At 36.4% G+C, this 7,576-nt stretch overlaps 1 non-coding gene across 1 annotated transcript; it reads left to right on the forward strand.

Moving 5' to 3' along the window:
* Window positions 1-6,805: 6,805 nt before the first annotated feature.
* Window positions 6,806-6,911, forward strand: LOC118607172. The gene has a single exon (XR_004952715.1). It is a non-coding gene; the product is annotated as a U6 spliceosomal RNA (small nuclear RNA).
* The last annotated feature ends 665 nt before the right edge of the window (window positions 6,912-7,576 follow it).

Raw genomic sequence — 7,576 nt, forward strand, 5'->3', positions numbered from 1 at the left:
TGTGTGTGTGTGTGTGTGTGTGTGTGTGTGATGATATCGATCTCCAGCTGTTGAGTCACTCTCAGCTTTGAACCTTTTTAGCTGATGCCCTGGATAGACTTTGTGGGCAGAGCCAAGCTGTCCCTACTGTGTCATGTCCAAATTCCTGACCCACGCTGTCCATGAGCATAATAAAATGGGTATCTTACTTTGTGAAGTTTTGGGGTACTTTGTTACACAGCAATGGTAACTAGAACAATCTCTCAGCTTTACCATTTAAGGAACATTAGAGAATGATAGTATAGAAAAGTGTTTAAGGGCTCTAGAGACAGATTGTCTAGGTTCAGATTCTGGCTCCACCTTTTGTTAGCGGTGTGAATTGGAGTAATTACTCTTTCCGTGTCTCTATTTCATCAGATGAAATGAGATACTAACCATACCAACCTCATGGGGTTGTCAAGAGGATTGAATATGTTTAAAGAGTAAGTCCCATGCAAGTGTCTGTAGTGATTATAATAATGATGGTGATAAAGAACATGGCTTAGCCTTCTGTTATCTGTAGTTTGTGAGATGCTGGGGTGCGTTTGGTGGGGGCTGTTGCATTAACTGGACATGACCGGCATTTGCCCAGTTATTCCATGTTGCTAAGTATATCCAAGGATCCACATTGTTCTTAGCTATTCAGCAGGTGTTCAAAGGCACCTTGGAATTGTGTATCATGTCTCTGGACCTGTCACTGTCACATTGCTCAGAAATTGGATTCTGCAGAGTGGAAACATGTGGCTTGTTGGCAAGGCAACTGGTTCAGAGCAGGGACATTTCCAGGCTAAGTGAGCTCGCCTTTGTCAATTGGGTTACAGCCCTCATAAAAACTTGTTTGTTCATGTTATTTTCCGGGTGCTCAGAGACATCAGGCTACCTTGAGCGCTGAGGGGAGAGTGCTGTCCATGCATGGGTGGCTCCAGCTGCACTCCTTTCTCTGTACGTCCTGGCCACTAAACCAAGCTCAGACCTCCTAAGTGCGGGTCTGGTGTTGCTGGGTAACCTCCCTCCTTCTATGCTGGAGCGGGAAGGGCCGGCAGCCCTGAGTGCTTCTGACTGTTCTATTTTTGCCTCCAGGTAGATGGAGAGATTCAGGAGAAGATTTGCAGCCTCTGTGTTCCTGCACACGATGTCATCAATTACCATTTAAAAACCAGATGGGTAGCCTTCTAAAATATCGAATTTTGGGTGTGACAAATAGAAATTTATGGCACAAGGGTTAACTGCTGAACTGTTAAAATCTGTCAGCAATGCCATTATGAGTGAAATGAAAGGATATGAAAGTTGAAAAATTCAGATGCTTAAGATGGCATCTTGGGATTTTGTGGCTGATGGCAAATTCTTGGTTTAAATGCTGACTCTGTCATTGCGGCCCCTTGATCTAGGGAAAGTTAACCTTTTGGAGCGTTCACTTATATGTAGAAAGGAAATGACTATGACAGCATATCAGAGCACTGTTGTGAGGACTGAGTCTATATAAAATCAAAAAGCTTGACAAATGTCCAGTTATATAGGCTAGGTTGAGGTACCTTCATAAAGAATCCTTACACTTGGATGTCAAGACCAGATAATATTCCTCCTTCCTTCCTTCATTCATTCACTCATTCATTTATTCAACAAATATTTATTGAGCATCTACTATGTGTCAGGTACTGTGTCAGTTGCTGGGGATAAAATTAATGAATAAAATAATAAAATATTCCGGTCTGTCAGAGCTTAATGCTAGTGGGTAAAAATACAGATAAAATAAATAAGTAAAATGTTGTATATTAGGCAGTAATGATTGCTATATAGGAAAGTAAAGCAGGGAAGGGTGTTGGGAACTTACAGGGTGGGGAAGTGTTTCAGTTTTAAATACCGCGTCAGGGAAATCCCCACTGAGAGGATGACATTTGAGTAAAGACTTGAAAGAGGTGAGGAGGTGAGCCATGAAGTTATCTGGGGGAAAAGCTTTCCAGGCAAAGCAGACAAGATGTTTAACTGCCCCAGGAGTGCACCTGGTGTGTCTGAGAAATAGCAAGAGGCCTGGTAGCTAGAGCGCGGTGAAGGTGAGAGAGTGGAAATGGAGGCATGCCGGTTTCAGGGCCAGATCGTGTAGGGCCTTATAGGTCGTTATAAGAACTTTGGCTTTTTCTCTGAATGAGATGGGAAGCCTATGGAAGATTTGGAGCAGAGGAGGGATATGACCCCCATTTAGTTTTTAAAAATATACTTAAAAAAATTGAAAGCAGCTTTATTGAGATAAAAAGTGACATATAGTAAACACTTTATGGTTAAAGTGTGCAATTTGATACCTAAAAAGTTTTAAATTATGGTAAAATATACATAACATAAAATTTACCATTTTAACCATTTTTAAGTGTATGGTTTATTAGAGTTGAGACCATTCACATTGTTGTGTGACCAATATCATTTTATAAAACTAAAACTTCATCCCCACTAAACAACTCCACATTTTTCTCTCCCTTCAGGCTATGACAACCACAGTTCTACATTCTGACTATGAATTTGACTACTCTAGGTATCTCATATAGATGGAATCACACAGCTTTTGTCTTTTTGTGACTGGCTTATTTAACCTAGCATAATGTTCTCAGGGTTCATTCATGTTGTAGTATATGTCAGAATTTTCATCCTGTTTAGATGAATAATATTCCATTGTACACACTACATTTTGTGCATCCTTTTATCTGTCAATGAACATTTGGTTTGCTTTTATGTTTTAGCTATTATGAATAATGCTGCTATGAACATGGGCGTACAAATATCTCTTGGAGATTCTACTTTTAATCTTTGGAGTAGATACACAGAAGTGAAATTGCTGGATCATATGGTAATTCTCTTTTAAACTGTTTTTAAAGAACCATCATATTATTTCCCCTTGTGGCTGTACCATTTTACAATCCCATCAACAGTGCACATGGGTTCCAGTTTCTCCACATCTTTGCCAACACTTGCTATTTTCTGCTTTTGTTTTGTTTTGTTTTGTTTTTGATAGCAGCTATTTATAATGAGTGTGAGGTGGCATCTCATTGTGGTTTTGATTTGTATTTAGTGATTAGTGATGTAGAGCATCTTGTCATGTGTTTGTTGGCTATTTGTATATCTTCTTTAGAAGAATGTCTGTTCAAGTCCTTTGCCCAATTTTAATCTTTTTATTTGTTTTGAGATGAGTTGTAGGAGTTCTTTATATATTCTGGATAGTAACCTCTTATCAGATATATGATTAACTGATCTCTCCTTTGATTCTGTATGTTGCCTTTTCAATCTTTGATCGTATCCTTTGATGCATAGATTTTTTACTTTTGATGTTATCTCAATTATTTATTTTTACTTTTGTTGCCTGTGGCAATTTGATAAAGTTTGACATATTTATGTGTTTGTCTGTCGGTCTGCCTACGTGTTTGTCCATCCATGAAGCCATCACCAACAATCAAGATAGGAAACACATCCAGCACTCCCCCAAATTTCCTTATACCTCTTCGTGATCTCTTCTTTCTGCTCCTTGCTTCCCCATTCCCTGTCACTTGTCTCTGTGTAGTCATTGATCTACTTTCTGTCATTATAGTTTTTTTCTAATATTTTATACAAATGGAATCATACAGTATACATTCTTCTTTTGTCTGATCTCTTTCCCACAGCATAATTATTTTGAGATTCATCTATGTTGTATCAATAGTTCATTCCTTTTTATTGCTGAGTAGTATTCCATTATGTGGGTATACCACAATGCGTTTATCTAATTTTCTAAATGTTTATATTGTTTATAGTTTTTGGCTATTAAGAATGAAGCTTCTATGAATATCCCTGTACAAGTCTTCATATAGACATATGCTTTCCATTCTCTGGGATAAATATCTAGGAGCGTAATGGTAATACCATTGGTAGGTGTAGGATTAACGTTTTAAGAAATTGCCAAACATTTTCCAAATGTGGTTGTACCATTTAACATTTGGACTAACAGTCTGAGAGATCCAGTTATTCCACATCCTTGCCAACATTAGGCATGATCAGTTATTTTAATATTAGTATTTGTAATAGCTGGATAATAGTATCTTATTGTGGTTTTAATTTGCATTTCTCTAATGACTATTCATGTTGAGCATCTTTTTATGTTCTTATTTTCCATCCACATATCATTTTGGTAAAGTGTCTGTTCAAACCATTTGCTCAGTTTTTAAATTGGGTTGTTTATTTTCTTATTTTTGAATTTTGAGAGAGTTCTTTTTATATTCTGAATATAAGTCCTTTGTCAGATATATGTTCTGCAAACATTTTCTCCTGATATGTAGATTATAATTATTGTTGTTGTTGTTGTTATTATTGTTACAATGTTTTCTAATGGGTAGATTTTTAATTTTGGTGAAATCCAATTTATTAGTTTTACAGTTTCATCTCACTTTGGTTTATGGCAGCTCTCGCTGGCTGCTGTGCTAACAACAGAATGAATGGTAGGCAAAGGTGGATGTGTGGAGACCAGTTAAAAGGCTATATAATGAGAAGACAGGTAAGAAATGATGATGATTTGGACTGGGGTGATGATAGTGGAGGTGATGAGGGGAGGAGGAATTTGGGTGTATCTTAAAGATAGAGCTCATGGGATTTTCTGGTGGATTGAATGTGAGATGTGAGGGAGTCCAGCTGAGCATTTGGAGGCATGGTGTTGCTGTTGTTTGAGCTGGGAGGGCTATCAACAGTGAAAGCAGGTAAAGGCAAAAACCTGGAGCGTGGTGTTTGATGCATAAATTTGAGAGGCCTGTTTGACATTCCAAGTAGAGAAGTATTTGGACATATCCGTCTGAGTTCAGTGGGATTCAGCCTCTGGACATGCTAGGTTCTGTGTCATCTCTTGATAATTCTCTTCTGAATTTGTATCTTTTGCTGAACTTGTCACTTCTTTTATTGCAGCTCATAGACTAATCATGTAAGTTGTGACTCAGGCAGTTGTTCATGATTCAAGTCTGCGACAATCCAGGAGCTAAGAGTGAAATAACTTTCTATTGATGCCCCTGCAGTGGATAGAGATTTTCAGGCCTGGCTGAATTTTGAGAGGAAAAGTAGAGAGATGTCTGTAGTTCTTTCCCTCATTACTCTGAAGCCTGTCTCTGGTAGTTGGAATTGTTCCCTATTTGTAGATTTAAAGCCTGGGGCTAACACCAGGTAAGTCTTTCCTGCCCATTGATGGTAGATTCTGGTCATGTGACTGAAGGGAGCCAGAACCACACTCTCCTTGGTTTTGTAGATGACCATACTCACCGCAGAGCAGCTCCCCTGGGATATTGCTGTTCATCAGGAGAAAACTTGGATCCATTTCTCAACTATCTGGAAATTTGCTTGAGATGCTTCTGAGCCTCAGTTTTGAGAAGAGAAAGAATTCATCTTTAAGGAAGACTGAATCATTAGCACTCATATATTATTGAGGCTGATAAATGCCTCCTTGGTCCCTTGGGCAAGTGAAACAGCGCCATCCGCTGGCTGGTTTGACACACCACATAGCATCTCTGAGGGCATATGTGCTGAGTTTATAATTTCAAGTGTCATAGCTGCAGTGATCCCAAATTTATTAATAAGCTCCCCAAAGGATGCTAATTCATTTTAGGAGATTTTTTGTGTGTGCGTATTCTAATTTTGTTTCCCTCCAGATTTCTACGTGTACTAAAAACAAAATATTCTAAAAAGAAGTGATTTATATTCTTGCCTTGCTCACACAGCAGCCATTTTCATTATTCCTTTCTTTTTCTTGTCCTTGTCTACTTGCAGACATGTTTACATTGCTGTAATCATATTGATCGATACAGTTTTGTATTACTGTTATTCTTAATCATTTATTGAGTGCTGCTGTGCGCCACATCCTGTGCTAAGAGCTTCCTAACCATTTAAGAGCTTCATTTAATCCTCATAACCACTCTTTAGGTACTCTTATTAGCTCCATGTTATGGATGAGGAAACTGTGGCTCAGAACGGATATTTGTAACCACCCCTTGAACATCGCGAGACCGTGGGATTTTGTAGCAGGTGTTCAAGGGCCATTGATTATGCGATTTTGTGCGAGTCACTTAATTTTCTGAATCTTAGTAATTCCTACCTACCTTCTGGGAATGTTGAAGACTAAAAGAAATGGAGTATATAAGGATGCTTGATAAACTATAATTTTAATTATAATTATAAATAATAATTTATAACCCTTCCTTAATAATTCCCCTGTTATTGTATTTAGATTGTCTTTTATATATTTAGTTAAGTTGTTAGGATAACTGTGCAATGAATCGCTCATGTAGTTTTATTTTTTATTATTTATAAGTTAATTAGGATAAAGGGTTATTGTGGAATTTTAAGATGGTTTCTGCTATATATTGCCAAGGGGTAATACCTGTTTATAGTATGTTAGTGGACTAGTTTTACCAGTGTTGTGATACTGGATAATTTCTAAAATTCCTCTAATATAATAGGTGTAAGATGCTCCTACATTATTTGAGTGTATTTCTTCTACTGCAAGCAGAGTTGAACATTTTCCCACATGCTTGTTTACTAATAGTATTCCTGTTTTCATGAATTATTTTCTTAAGTTCTTTGCCAGTTTAGGAATAGGGACTTAATTTTTTTTACATCAACTTATATAAACTCTTTACATAACATAGAAATGAACCCTTTTTACATTTGCTGTGAATGCTTCCTCCAGATGACATTTTCCCTCGAATACTAGTTTTGTCAAATGGTTATTTACTTCTGTAATGTACAAACTGTCCATTCTTTGCAATTTCTTTCAACTTCTAAAGTTATCCTTGTGCTCACTTTGGTAACACATATACTAAAATTGGAATGATATAGAGAAATTAGCCTGGCCCCTCTGTAAGAATGATACACACATTTGTAAAGTGTTCCATATTTTTTATGGTATAAGAATTCTATCTCAGTAAAGCTGTTACCAAAAAAAAAAAAGTATCTTTCTTCTAAATATCGAAGCAGTACAGTAAAACAAGTTCTTATTTAAGAAGGATTTTATTTAAGCTTTTCTTATTCATATTCATTTGTGATATATGCCTATAATTTTCTTTTTGTGTATTTTATCTTTATTGGGCTTTAGGAAGATGATCGTGTTTGCTTAATGGACACAAAGGTACCCTTATCTCTTTTTGCACTCTACTTGTTTTATAAAACATGAAAATCATCTGTTTCTTAAAAGTGTGAAAATTGTTCTGATGAAACATTGGGACCAGCTGCATTTTTTAGGTCGTTATCAGAAATTTCCTCAATTTCTTCCTTGGTCATTATTCTGTTTAGATTTATATTTCTTGAGTTATTTTTAGTAAACTATATATTTCTAGAAATTATTAATTTCATTGAAGATTTCAGTTTATTAACCTACAACTATGCGTCACATTCTCTTTGGATTTGGGGAAAGAAATTTATTTTCTGTATTTTGTCCTATCTCCATTTCATTTTTAATTAAAAATGTTCACTTAATTATATTTGTCAGAGGTTTATTTTAGTAGTCTTATAAAAAAGCATTTGAACTAATTTATCATTCTACTGCTTTATGTTTTATAATTTATTT

The sequence above is a fragment of the Rousettus aegyptiacus genome, unplaced genomic scaffold, assembly GCF_014176215.1.
Source record: "Rousettus aegyptiacus isolate mRouAeg1 unplaced genomic scaffold, mRouAeg1.p scaffold_m13_p_8, whole genome shotgun sequence".
Classification (NCBI taxonomy): Eukaryota; Metazoa; Chordata; class Mammalia; order Chiroptera; family Pteropodidae; genus Rousettus; species Rousettus aegyptiacus.